The sequence below is a fragment of the Chelonoidis abingdonii genome, chromosome 17 (genome assembly GCF_003597395.2).
Source record: "Chelonoidis abingdonii isolate Lonesome George chromosome 17, CheloAbing_2.0, whole genome shotgun sequence".
Classification (NCBI taxonomy): Eukaryota; Metazoa; Chordata; order Testudines; family Testudinidae; genus Chelonoidis; species Chelonoidis abingdonii.
This window is the reverse complement of record NC_133785.1, coordinates 41,901,805-41,914,922: the sequence shown is the minus strand read 5'-3', so window position 1 is coordinate 41,914,922 and position 13,118 is coordinate 41,901,805. Positions and strand designations below refer to the sequence as shown.

Genomic DNA, 13,118 nt, shown 5'->3' with positions numbered 1-13,118 from the left:
CCTGCCAACTGCCGCCTCGCCACAAGTCGGTCTCCGGTGCACCAGTCACTGCCTATTTGGGATTATTCTTCAACTTCACACTGCCTGTCCCCGCCTACCCCACACCGATCTCCAGAGGCGCATCAGTCACCCACCCTCGGTGGCAGCCATCAGGAGAGGCTCCCAGGGCCCCACTGTGGTCTCCGAGGGATGGCACCTCTGCAGAATTGGAACGGGAATTTAGCCTCTCTCTGAGCAAAAAGTGGTCGGCTTGGGTACTGGACATCAGCAGGGGTCCTGTGGTAAGCGCATGGCAGCAGAGTCATTGGCCAGCTCAATGGCCTTATTGGAACCCATGGGGTCTTCTGGTGATGCCAGGGTTATACTCTCATCACTCCTCCATGGTTGCATCAGAGAAGTGACCTACTACACTGCTGACACCGGGTTCAGACCGTGACTTGGGCTCTGACCTGGGGGCCGAGGAGCACATACCCACAGTATGGGAAACCTTCCCAGTGAGGGAGAGTGCCCCAGCCCCTCCCTGTGTGGTACTATCATTGTCCTCATCACTGGATGAAGTGGTGGTGGAGCCCTCTGGCTGTCTCTTCCTCCTCCCCAATGACTTTAGAGCACGTCAAGCTCTGCTTAGGAGAGTGACTTCCAACTTGGGTCTGGAGGCAGAGGAGTTCACAGAACCCATGGGCACCCTTTTTGACTTCCTAACAGCAGCAACCTGGCTAGGGCCAGCAACCTGGCCAGTGCACGAGGGGGTCTTGAGAATAGCTAAGGCCCTTTGGTAGACCCCGTCCTCTATACCACTGACATCCAAGAGGGCAGAAAAGAAATACTACATTTCTGCCAACGGGTTTGGATATCTATACACCCATCCTCCCCCTGGGTCACTAGTGGTATCTCTGGCTAATGAAAGGGACAGGCGAGGTCAGGCAGGCCCATGCCTAAAAATAAGGATGCAAAAAAATTGGACCTTTTTGGGGGAGAGGTTTATTCGATGGCTAGTCTCCAGCTCCGGGTGTCAAATCAGCACGGCTTGTTGGGGAGATACAGTTTTAATTTGTGGGACTCCCTCAATAAGTTTAAAGACTCCTTTCCTCAGGACCTTGGTCTAGAATTTGCAGTCATCCTGGAGGAGGGCAAGGCGGTGGTGAGGGGTTCCCTCCAGATGGCATAGGATGTGGCTGACTTGGCAGTCAGAGTTGTAGCCTCTGCCATGGCCATGAGGCGCAATTCATGGCTGCACTCCTTCGGCGCTCTCCCATAGCATCAAAGAATATCAGGGATGGAAGGAACCTCAGGAGGTCATCTAGTCCAACCCCCTGCTCAAAGGAGGACCAATCCTCAACTAAATCATCCCAGCCAGGGCTCTGTCAAACCTGACCTTAAAAACCTCTAAAGAAGGAAATTCCATGCTGACTGTTCCCAGAGATGCAACTGTCCATTCAGGACCTCTCGTTCAAGGGGAATGCTCTCTTCTCAGAGCAGACTACTGCTAGGCTGCATGGCCCGAGGGACTCTCGGGCTATGTTATGCTCTCTGAGTCTTCACACACTCCAAGGTGCTAGGAAGCAGTACCGACTGCTTCCACCGCCCAGATCCTGGGGGCTGCCATGGCAAGGCTGCTATAAGAGAAAGGAGTGGGATAAAGGGGTTAAATGCCATCATCCCACTTCATCTTCCTCACCTGCTCAATCTGGTCCTGCATGATGCTGGGGCCATGGCAGGCATTTTGATGGTGTGCAAAAGGATGGCACCCCAGTGGAACTTCAGGATCCATCCCCTCATTGTTTTTGAATGGGTTGTCTCTTCCTGACTGCATGAGCCCGAGTAACCTTAGACCGTTGGTGCTCAACACAATAGCATCGGGCTATACCAGGGGTAGCCAAACTTATTGACCCTCTGAGCTGCATACGACAATCTTCATAAGTTCGAGAGCCGGAGTGTGCATGTTGGAGCTCGGGGCTTCAGCCCCACAAGGAGGGGGTGTCTTGGGGTGTTATCCCTGCGGGAGGTGCCTGCCAGGGTTCAGAGCTTCAGCAGGAATGAGGCTGAAGCCCAAAAATCCCCCTATCTGCAGAGGTGTCATGTGGGGAGGCACATGGGGTCACATACCCTTCCCAGACTCTTTTGCCTGGGTTTGCTGACACTGCTTGGTCACATGGTGCTGCCAGGCTCCCTCCCTGCATGGCAGCTGCTGGAGCCGGCGAGCTGGGAGCTGTAGCCATGGGGAAAGGCAGCAGAAAACAGCTGGAACTGCAGAGAGAGTTGCTGCTTTTGCTGCTGCCTCTCCCCACGGAGCTAAAGTAGCAGCTTCTCCCTGCAGCTCCCAGCTGTTTACCGCTGCCTCCACGTGGAACTAACACCTGGGAGCTGCAAGGAGGGGCTGAGTATGCCTGGGGTGTGATTCAAGCTACTGGAGGGGCCAAATCTTGAAAGTGGAGGGGCACAATTTAAGCAGGCACTAGTCATCTCTGGCAGAAACCCCTAATCCCTACCAGTCCACTGCAAGGCAGAATCCCTGAGCTCTCCCACAAAGTCTGGTAAGCAGAGAATGGGGAGGCATGGGGGGCTCTGTGAGCCATGTTTCAACTGTAAAAGAGCCGCATGCAACTCATGAACCATGGTTTGGCCACCCTGGGCTATACCCTGCAGTTCTCTGCCATTCCCTATCCCTCTTCAGGGACCTTTCTCATGAGCAACTTCTCGTTCAGGAGATGGAAACCTTCCTATGACTGGGCAGTAGAGGAGGTCCCTCACAATATGAGTAGTAAAGGGTTCTATTCCTGATATTTCCTAATCCCGAAGGCTAAAGGAGGCCTCAGACCCATTCTGGACCTGCGTTGCCTCAACAAATATCTCAAGGGGTTGAAGTTTTGCATGGTTTCTCTGGCCTCCGTTATTCCCTCCCTGGATCCAGGAAACTGGAATGCCGCCCTCAACCTGAAGAAGGCATATTTTCATATTTCCATTTTCCATGGACACAGATGATTTCTCTGGTGGGCCAATGCCATTTCCAGTTTATGGCACTACCCTTTGGCCTTTCGTCTGCCCCAAGAGTTTTTACAAAGTGCATTGTGCCAGTGGCCAATTACCTGAGGCGTTGCGGAGTGCAGATTTTCCCGTATCTCAATGACTGGCTCATCAAGGGAAGATCACATTCACAGGCCCAGGTGCAAAGAAGCCTCAATCTGATGTGCTCCACTTGTCAGGATCTGGGCCTGCTGATAAATGAGAAGAAATCAGCTCTGACCCCCATTTAGCATATAGAGTTCAGAGGAGCAATCCTCAACTCTATGCAAGTTAGAGCTTTCCTGCCGGAGCATGGCTTCATCTCAGATCCCTGCATGCATGGCTAACATTGGTCTATGTTCCCAGCAGACATGATGTGGACCAGATGGTGATGGTACCGGACCACATCCAGTCATCCTTGGAATGATGGATGGACCCCAGCCCAGTACTGGAAGGCGTTTCTTTTGTGGCCTTATCCCCTTCAGTGAATCTGGTCTCTGATGCCTTGGACCTGGGTTGGGGAGTCCACTTTGGCAGCCTTGCTATGCAAGGTTGCTGGGTTGCAGGAATATCGCTCTCTCCTCATAAACATCAGAGAGCTCATGGTGATATGGTTGGCCTGCTAGGTATACCTACCCAACCTGACAGGCAAAGTGGTTCAAATCCTAACAGACAGTACTGCCAGGATGTTCTATATTAACAAGCAAGGCGGCGCCCACTCATCACCCTTTTGCCAAGAAGCTCTCTGGTTGTGGGACATCTGTGTGGAGCATGCCATCCTCTTGGTGGCCTCGCACTTCCTGGGGGCCAGGAACGGGCTAGAAGATTGCTTCAGCAGGACCTTTTCATCTCACCATGTATGGTTGCTTCTGTAGTAAGAGGAGGCCTTGAGATATAAACCCTGGTATCAGAGGCCCGGTATGAGGCCTAAGGCCTGAACTAAAGTAATGGACAAGACTTTGCTAACATAAAGCAAAGTTAAGCTGTGAGCCAGAGGCAGGCCCTGCTCACAGAAGCTAGCAAGGAAAGGACTGATGCTGCAGAAAGAGTCATACCTAAAAGGTACTGGACACCAGATATCAGAACATTCACATGCTTGTACAGTCCAGATAACAAGGAACAAGCTGACCCATCCTAAAGACAGGGTCAAAAGGGTAATATGACGGATAGAGTTGTTTTGTTTGAACCAACATGTACAAGGTGAGAGGCGGCACCTTACTATGTAGAGGGGTTGTGCCCTGATATGTCAGGAGTGATGTGTGACTTGTTTATACCTGTGCATAAGAATGCATCCCTGGGGTGGTGTCTCTGTCCGGCCTAGGGCGCAGTGGAAAGCCCCGCCACTGACTGAGCTGAGTCCGTTGTCAGGGAGCACATAAGTACTAGCTAGCAGCACTGTAGCAGCACCTTGGACTTCTGTTCCAGGGAGCTGGAGACTGTGTTCCTCTTCGACAATAAACCTGGCCCAGGTGCCTTTGTACCTTACTAGAGTCTGTGGTCATTGGGGGTTCTCTCAAGGTCTGCTGTGTCAGCTATCTGCGCAGAGCCGGGACAGCGCACAAAGGGAACATGCACGCAGCCGATTGATATCAACATTGAACAGAGCAGAGCACCACTCTGGTAGCGTCTGACGACAGCTTCACCTGCAAATAGTCAGCGTAGTCTTCCAGAAGTCGGGGACTCCCCAGATGAGCTTGTTCACCTCCAGACAGAACAAGGAAGTGCCATAATTTCCACTTGATTCACGTACTCGCCAGAGGCTCTCTATCTGACACCTTCTTGCTCCCATGGTCAGGGGCACTACTGTACACCTTCCTACCAATATCACTGGTGCACAGAGTCATTGTGAAGATCAAACAGGACAAGGTGATAGCTTTGACATGGCCCTGCCAACACTGGTTCGGAATGCTGCTGGAGCTCTCGATAGTGGCAGTGCTGGAACTACCACTCTAGCTGGATTTACTTTCCCAGAGCCACGACCAACTACTGAACCCAAACCTAGCAGCCCTGCACCTGACAGTGTGGTTTCTGCATGGCTGAAGGCAGAAGAGCGGGCATGCTCAACCCAAGTTCAGAGTGTCCTAATGGGTAGCAGAAAGCCCTCCACCAGGGCAATCTACCTAGCTAAGTGGAAGCGCTTTGTGTGTTTGGCACTGGACCGGAATCTTTTGCCTCATCAGGCCTCCCTTCAGTCGATTCTGGACTACTTTTTGCACCTCAAGCACCAAGGCCTGTCCTTATAGTGAGTTAAAGTCCACTTGGTGGCCATTTCAGCCTTACACTCGCCGATCCAGGGCAGGTCATTTTTTCCCCAGGACATGACGGTCAAGTTTCTGAAAGGTCTGGAGTGACTTTACCCTCAAGTTTGTGGCCTTATCCCACCTTGGGATCTGAACCTAGTGCTCTCAAGACTCACAGGGCCACCCCTTGAGCCACTGGCTTTTTGTGTCATCTTGCTCCTCTCATGGAAGGTGTCCTTCCTGGTGGCAATTGTGTCGGCCCAGAGTGCTCATATCAGAACTGCCCTACATGGTGCTCTGAGGACAAAGTTTGATTGTGACCGCACCCAACTTTTTTACCTAAGGTAGTGTTGCAGATTCACACTAATCAGGACATATTTCTGCCAGTCTTCTTCCCAAAACCTCATAGGTCTAACGAGAATTGCTGGTTGCACGCTCTGGATGTCAAAAAAGCACCTGGCCTTTTACACTGAAAGAACCAAACCATTCTGTAAGTTAATGCAACTTTTCATCGCAGTAGTGGACAGAATGAAAGGTCTGCCTGTTTCTGCTCAAAGAATTTCCTCTTGGATATCTGCCTGCGTTAGGTTTTGTTATGAACAGGTTGAGGGTGCCACCGCTGGCGATTGTAACCGCCCATTTCATCAGAATGCAGGCCTCATCAGCAGCTTTCCTGGCCCAGGTGCCGATTCAAGATATCTATGGAGCCACTATCTGGTCATCTGTCCATACGTTCACATCCCACTATGCCATCACCCAGCAGGTCAGAGATGACACCAGCTTTGGTAGAGCTGTATTGCAAACAGTGAAATCAGAAGTCCGAGCCCACCTCCGGGAATACTACTTGGGAATCACATGGCATGGAATTGACATGAGCCAAGCACTCGAAGAAGAAAAGTTACCTACCTTTCGTAACTGATGCTATTTGAGATGTGTTGCTCATATCCATTCCATGACCTGTCCTGCTGCCCCTCTGTTGGAGTTGCCAACAAGAAGGAACTGAGAGGGTGTGGGGCCCCGGCACCTCATATACTGGTGTATTAGTGTGGGACTCCAGAAGGTGCTAGAGCCGGCCCTGAGGATACCGCTAAGGCAAAAAATTCCAGCAATGGTGCATGTAGACGCGCACACACCTAGCATGGAATGGACATGAGCAACACATCTAGAGGAACAACAGTTATGAAAGGTAGGTAACATCTTTCCTACAGAATTATCTCAATCTCATGGAAAATTGGGCTTGTTTGAACACCACGGATTTAATAGAGCTAAATGCAAGGTTACATAGGAACCAAGAATGGGGGCTAAGATGAGGGACTGTATTTTGGATAGCAGTGACTCAGAAAAGGATTCTGGGATCATAGTGAGCAAGCAACTGAACATAATGTGAATCCACAGTGCAATGCAACAGCTAAGAAAGCAAATGTAATCTTTGGATATATAAGCAGGGGAATATTGAGTAGAAGTAGGGAAGATGTTATCACTGTTTACAGCATTAGTGAGATATTTGGCCCAAATCCACAAAGGTATTTCAAAGGAAGTTAGAAGCCTAAATACCTTTGTGGATCTGGGCCTTACTGACTACTATGGGGCAGGCTGGTCTGTTAGAATATGTCTACGTAGCCTGTGGAAGCAAGTTTTAGGCTGGAGCACTCCTCTCCGTAGGTGTCAGCCCGAACTGCAAGAGCAACAGCTTTTCTTAGAATGCAGACACAAGCCCCACTAACCTGAGTGTTCACCCAGTGAGGCTCAATGCTGCAGGTTGTGTAGACATATCTGTAAGGGGAATCAGGCCCCCACCTCACCTGTGACAGTCAGTTATCCTCCCAGCTGATCTTGATTGGCTACAAATCAGATGCTCTTGTTTAATTATTAGGGCTAGTTGGGAAGGGGGTCCTGGGAAGCCTACAAAGGATAAGAGCCCTCAGTCTGGGGGTGTTGCAGAATCGCAGTTGAGTCTTCTGGTAGGTCTTGGAGAAGGGTAAATCCCAGGCAGATAGACTGGAGGAAAACTGATGCTTGGCTACTTTGACTCCACCTGGGAGAAAGGGGACTCCCAGAGGGGAAGAATCCAGCTACCCTACAAAGCACTGATTCACAGAGTGAGAACTGAGCCCAAAAGGGGCCAGAGACCCTCTTATTTATGTTGGCTGTGGGACTATTGTCTGTGTCTTAGCAGCCCTTTCCAGGTGGTGCCTGGAGAGTTTCCCTGAGGTGGGAGGGAACTGAAGCAGGGTGAATAGTGCCCTAGTAAGCACAAGGGCACTGTGGAAGCTGACCTTGCCATGTGTGTTCAGTTCTGGTGTCCACACTTTAATAAAGGGTATTGACAACTTGGAAAGGGGTCAGAGAAGAACAACGAGAATGATCTGAGGTCAAGAAATCATGCCCGATAGTGAGAGACTATTCAGTTTATCCAAAAGGAAGGTCAAGAGTTTACTTACTCAGTCTATAAATACCTACACTGGGAGAGAAATTCTGATAGTAGAGAGCTCTTTAATCTAGCAGTGATTACCAAACCTTTTCATGCTGCGACCACCTTTTGTGTTCATCTCTGTTAATGCAAACCCCTGGTTCCTAGTATTCAGGTTGGCTTTGCACAATCATAGAAGCGTATGACTGGAAGGGACCTCAATAGGTCATCTGGTCTAGTCTCCTGCACTCAAGGCATGACTAAGTAATAACTAAACCATTCCTGACAGATGTTTGTCTAACTCGTTCTTAAAAACTTCCATGACAGAGATTCCACAGCCTCCCTAGGCAATTTGCTCCAGTGCTTAACCACCCTGACAGAGAGTTCTTTCCTAATGTCCAGCCTAAACCTTCCCTGCTGCAATTTAAGCCCATTGCTTCTTGTCCTAGCCTCAGAGGTTAAGGAGAATAGGAGAACAATTTTTCACTCTCCTTGTAACAAACTTTTATGTACTTGAAAATTATCATGTCTCCCCTCAGTCTTCTCTTCTCCAGATTACACAAATCCAATTTTTTCAATATTCTCTTATAGGTTATGTTTTTTTTAGACCTTTAATCATTTTTGTTGCTGTCCTTTGAACTTTCTCCAATTTGTCCACATTTTTCCTGAAATGTGGCACCCAGAAGTAGACACAGTACTCTGGTCGAGGCTTTATCAGTATGGAGTAGGGTGGAAGAATTACTTGTGTGTTGCTTACAACACTCCATGCAGCAAGCATTCTCTACTCAGTGATTTTTACCTATCACCCATTGTGTAAATAGCTCTTAGATAAGTAGTTTTTATTGTTCTCTTGATAGTTAGCTTAACAGTGACTGTAGATAAGTTAGAAAGTCCCCTGAGGGACTTACCCCAGGGACAGGCCATGCCCTAGGCTCCGGGCTTCAAGCCTTGTGACCTCTGCAAAGGGCCTATGTCAGTCAGAGACCCACATCAAAGCTGCTTGAAGTGTTTGGGAGAAACCCATGTTAGTGACAGGTGTCGCATCTGCAGAAGCTTCAAGCCAAGAACTAAAAAGGAGTGGGACATAAGACTAAGAGCACTCCTCACGGAGTCAGCACTCGTGCTGGTCTTCGAGCTGCCGAGATCAGACTCTGCACCAATGCAAAGTGTGCTGCTGGCACCAGTCTCTGCCTGGCACCAATCCCTGTCCACGGTGTCTGCTAAGAAGCAGAGGAAGCACACAGGGAGAGGGTGCTCCCCAATGTCCCATATGAGGAAGGAGAAATCCAGAAAGGAGCATAGGCCTACGGATGGCAGTACATCTTTTGTGGAGGTCAGCCAAGCTATCCAGCCCCCCCAGGGACCCACCAGCCACTCCAGGTAGTGGCAGAGGTCCCTGGCACCTGGAGGTTTCAGCCATGCCAGAGGTTTTCCAGGCTGCTAAAGACATGTCTTTGCCGGTGCCACCGATGCCCTGTCAAGATGTCATCTTCTCGAGAGTGAAGCTGGCACTAGGGCTGCACAACATTCTCCATCCATGCGGCATCACTCCCTGGCACTGCGGCAGTTGGCATCAAAGCATTGATCCCTGGGGACACGCTTTCAGCTCTCCCCCACTGACCAGAGCTCCCAGCACCATTTGCCTGTCTCTGCATTCATCCCCTGAGGCATAGCATTGCTCGCCGGACAATTGGCGCGGAACAGAACCATGCCACCAGTGTGGTTGTCATTCCTTGGGGCAACGGTGATCACCGGAGCCGGGGCAACGGTGTTCACTGGAGCCACAATATTGGTCCCTGGAACCATGCGGCTGGGCCCCAGATCGGAGACGCTGATTGCCAGACATGTGGCACTGATCCCTGGGGTTGAGATGGTGCGCTCTGCTTTCCTATTCTCATTCGCTGGAGTCCCAGTACTGATCCCAAAGCTCCAGGTGGTCGATTGCCAGATTACTGTTGGCGATCCGCCGAGCTCCACTGCCAGTCCCGGGACAGACGGCACTGACACCCTGAACCCCGGCACCTCTCCTCCAGTGGCAAGCGCTTGGATGGCAGGGGCGAAAAGGATTTGGACACAGCGTTGGCACCATTATGGGTTCTGTGACACTACATCCCATATTCTTCTTCATGGAAATATTGTTATATTATTATAGCATAACTATGATGTATTTTATACAAGATGGGTCATGTGAGATCATTGGAAAGGTTATGATTTACTGAATATGCTTATCCTATTTGTATGTGTGTATCATTTCTGTATTTGACGTTAGGAATATTGACTATGTATCAATTACAAGTGGGTTTATACCTGGGGAACTGCCCACCAGGTAGAATGCAATTAGTCTGGGTGGACCATTAGGGAGAACAATAGGTCTTTGAAGATGCTAATCTCCCACCTTCCTGAGAAGTTTTCTGGGATGCTACAAACAACTTTTGACTCATGGCTACTTTGACACTGCAGGGTCATGGGATCATGTCACCTGGTAGAGAACTCCATGATAGAATACCAGTATTTTTACATGGGGGTGGGGCGGGTGGGCAGACCACACTGGAAAACAAAGGATTCCTGCCATATGTAAAACCCACTTAAGGCTAGAGAGTGACTTGATCAGTGTTTGTTCTTCGCTGAATCCCCGTCCAGGATGATGCTGGAAATGTCTAAGAAACAAAGGAAAAAAGTAGGGGAGAAGAGCTGAGCCCAGGCTGGAAAAGATGTCTGACTTGTGAAAGAAATGCCTAAAACAACATTTAGGGTGAGAAATTACTACTTGTAACCAGTTTAAGTTTAGTTTGCATGTTTATTTTATTCAGTAATCTGCTTTGATCTGTTTGCTATCCCTTATAATCACTTAAAATCTATCTTGTGCAGTTAATAAACTTGTTTTTGTTTTCTCTAATACTAGTTTGTGGAATTCATAACTGGGGGGCGAAAAGCTGTGCATATCTTCCTCCACATTGAGGGAGGGGGAGAATTTCATAAGCTTACACTGTACAGTTCTCTGTGCAGCACAAGACAATACTATTTTGGGTTTGCATCCCAAAGGGGGTGTGCACTTAAGTGCTGCTTGAGGACCTGGCACAGCAGGACAGTGTAAGAGACTCCAGGCTGGTGGAATTGGCGGGCTCAGTGGTACCCCCAATAATCACATAAACCCAACTGCAGTTAACATGCACAATTCCTTACATAATTCACCTAATAATCACATGACAGCTATGGGCACTATATTCTATACATGCACATAATTCTAGAGATGAAGTGGAACCAGTTCACAGAACATAAATTATCACAACCATCTCCCTGTTTCTGAGAGGTCCAGATCTCTCAGATCTGCCGTCTCGCTGTATGCTGTTCCAGGGAAAATCTTCTCATCAGCCAGTACCTTCTCAAATCACTGCTTCAAGTATTCATTTTGAAGCCTTTTCACTGGGGAATATCTTTAAACTTCTCACCCCCTGGAAAGCAAGAAGAAAAAATGCTTCGGACTTTAGAGATTATGGCTCAGGGCTATGCAATGTTCCAGGGCTCTGCCCTGAGCAAAATGTCAAACACATTAAGTGGAGAGGGCTGACTTCCATTTTTAATAATGATCTACGTGATAGGCAGAATATTTAGGACTATATATGGTAACCTCCCTGTCACAGTTATGAGACTAGCTGCACCTCTATCCCTTTTCTGGTCTCTCAGTGCTCCCACCACTGGTGTTCGGCCACTCCCCGTTTGTGCGTTCATTTGCACCAGTTCCACATTCCATGTGCTGAAACTGAAGTTTATACTGAATTTTTGACATAGTTAGTTAGCCTTCAGAGTTAACAGTTGATTAAAGTAGTGCTTTTCAGTGGAACTCACGCATCTGTGAGCCACTGTTTCAGTCTCTTCGCAGAGTCAGGAAAACAACACTGTCTCACTTTATACTCAGTATATATTTGGAAGGTTTGCTTCACAACGAGGAGGAATAGAACCTTTTCTTTCTTTCTTTCTTTTTTTTTTTTTTTGTAAAGAAAAATCTTCAATTCTGCAGAATCTGAATATTCCATATAACCAACAGACAGATGGACATGCCTCAGGACTAACAGCTTGTGTGTTTCAGTTGTATTATTGTTAGAGGCCCCACCTTATTATCTATCAGTCAGTCTTGTGTCTCAGGAACTTTTGTAGTGACAAGGAGACCTTTGCTGGGGAGATATAATTGGAGAGTTGGGGATTAAAAGGAACAGCAATGGGCACTTATGGACACAGGAAGATTAGAAAGGGCTGAAGGTTACAAAGGCCAGCAGGTTCTCCAGTGCCTGCAGGACCTTCCAGCATCACAGGAAATTAATCATGTTAAGATATACTGACTTAATTTTTTTCAGAGTGGTATCTATGTTAGTCTGTACCAGCAAAAACAACAAGGAGTCCTTGTGGCACCTTAGAGACTAACACATTTATCTGGGCATAAGCTTTTGTGGGCTAAAACCCGATGAAGTGGGGTTTAGCCCACAAAAGCTTATGCCCAAATAAATGTGTTAGTCTGTAAGGTGCCATAAAGGCTCTTAGTTGGTTTTGACTTAATTTTCTTAACATTGATGTATAAATGTCATAATTTCCTCCCCTGCTTTGGCTGCTTTAGGAGTCTGATATTATGACATTGACATTATGTAAAAGTTCCATAACAAGTTGCTTATTGACTTTAAGAAATACCTATCAACAGATATCAATATTTCTTCGTGACAGACACTTCAATAAAATCCTTCAATCCACTCCTTCTCCATATACTAGAGGGAGAACCTGAGGTGAGTCCAGTGTTGTTTGAGATTCCTACCAAAGCAGTTTCTGTCAGAAGTGGTGAGAGCAGCGAATTCTAAATATCCATTATCCACTGAGAATAAAAGCCCCTCTGTGTGTGTGTAACCTAAATGTAACCAGTGCTAGTGTGATGTGAATCAGTGTATGTGTGCATTGAGGGCAGCGTGCCAGTACTTCGTGTCTGTGTGTGTCCTGGCAATGCTGTCTACTTACCTACAACAAGCACATGGAGTGTTTTCAGAGCTTCATAAAGCCGTGTAATAGTGGATAGTACCTGTAACACCGTACACCCACAGAGTATCACAGACCATCTCTTTGTGGCAGGGCAGTAATATCTCCATTTTACAGGGGTAATAACAGAAAGGTTGTATGATTTGCCAAGTCAGTGACATAGCCAAAATTAGAACCTGGCTTTTCCAGTTGTTACAATTACTATTGTTATCTGTACTCTGTTGGTGTGCTAGGTGCTATATCGACCCGGGGGGAAACAGTCCCCGTGCCAAGGAGTTTACTATCTAAGGCCTGGTCTACACTACGTGTTTAAACTGATTTTAGCAGCATTAAACCGATTTAACGCTGTACCCGTCCATACGACGAGGCCTTTTATATCGATATAAAGGGCTCTTTAAACAGGTTTCTGTACTCCTCCCCAACGAGAGGAGTAGCGCTAAAATCGGTAT

The 13,118-nt window shown here is 48.1% G+C and overlaps 1 protein-coding gene across 8 annotated transcripts in view; it reads left to right on the top strand.

Moving 5' to 3' along the window:
- Nucleotides 1-13,118, top strand: part of PLXNB1 (plexin B1) — a 281,915-nt gene that overhangs the window by 102,556 nt on the left and 166,241 nt on the right. The window contains exon 3 of one of the 8 annotated variants that reach the window (XM_075073225.1): nt 10,294-10,405. The exons of the other annotated variants lie outside the window; for them this stretch is intronic. The gene's annotated coding sequence lies outside the window, so the exon portion shown is untranslated. The remainder of the gene's footprint in view (nt 1-10,293; nt 10,406-13,118) is intronic. 8 annotated transcript variants of the gene reach the window in all.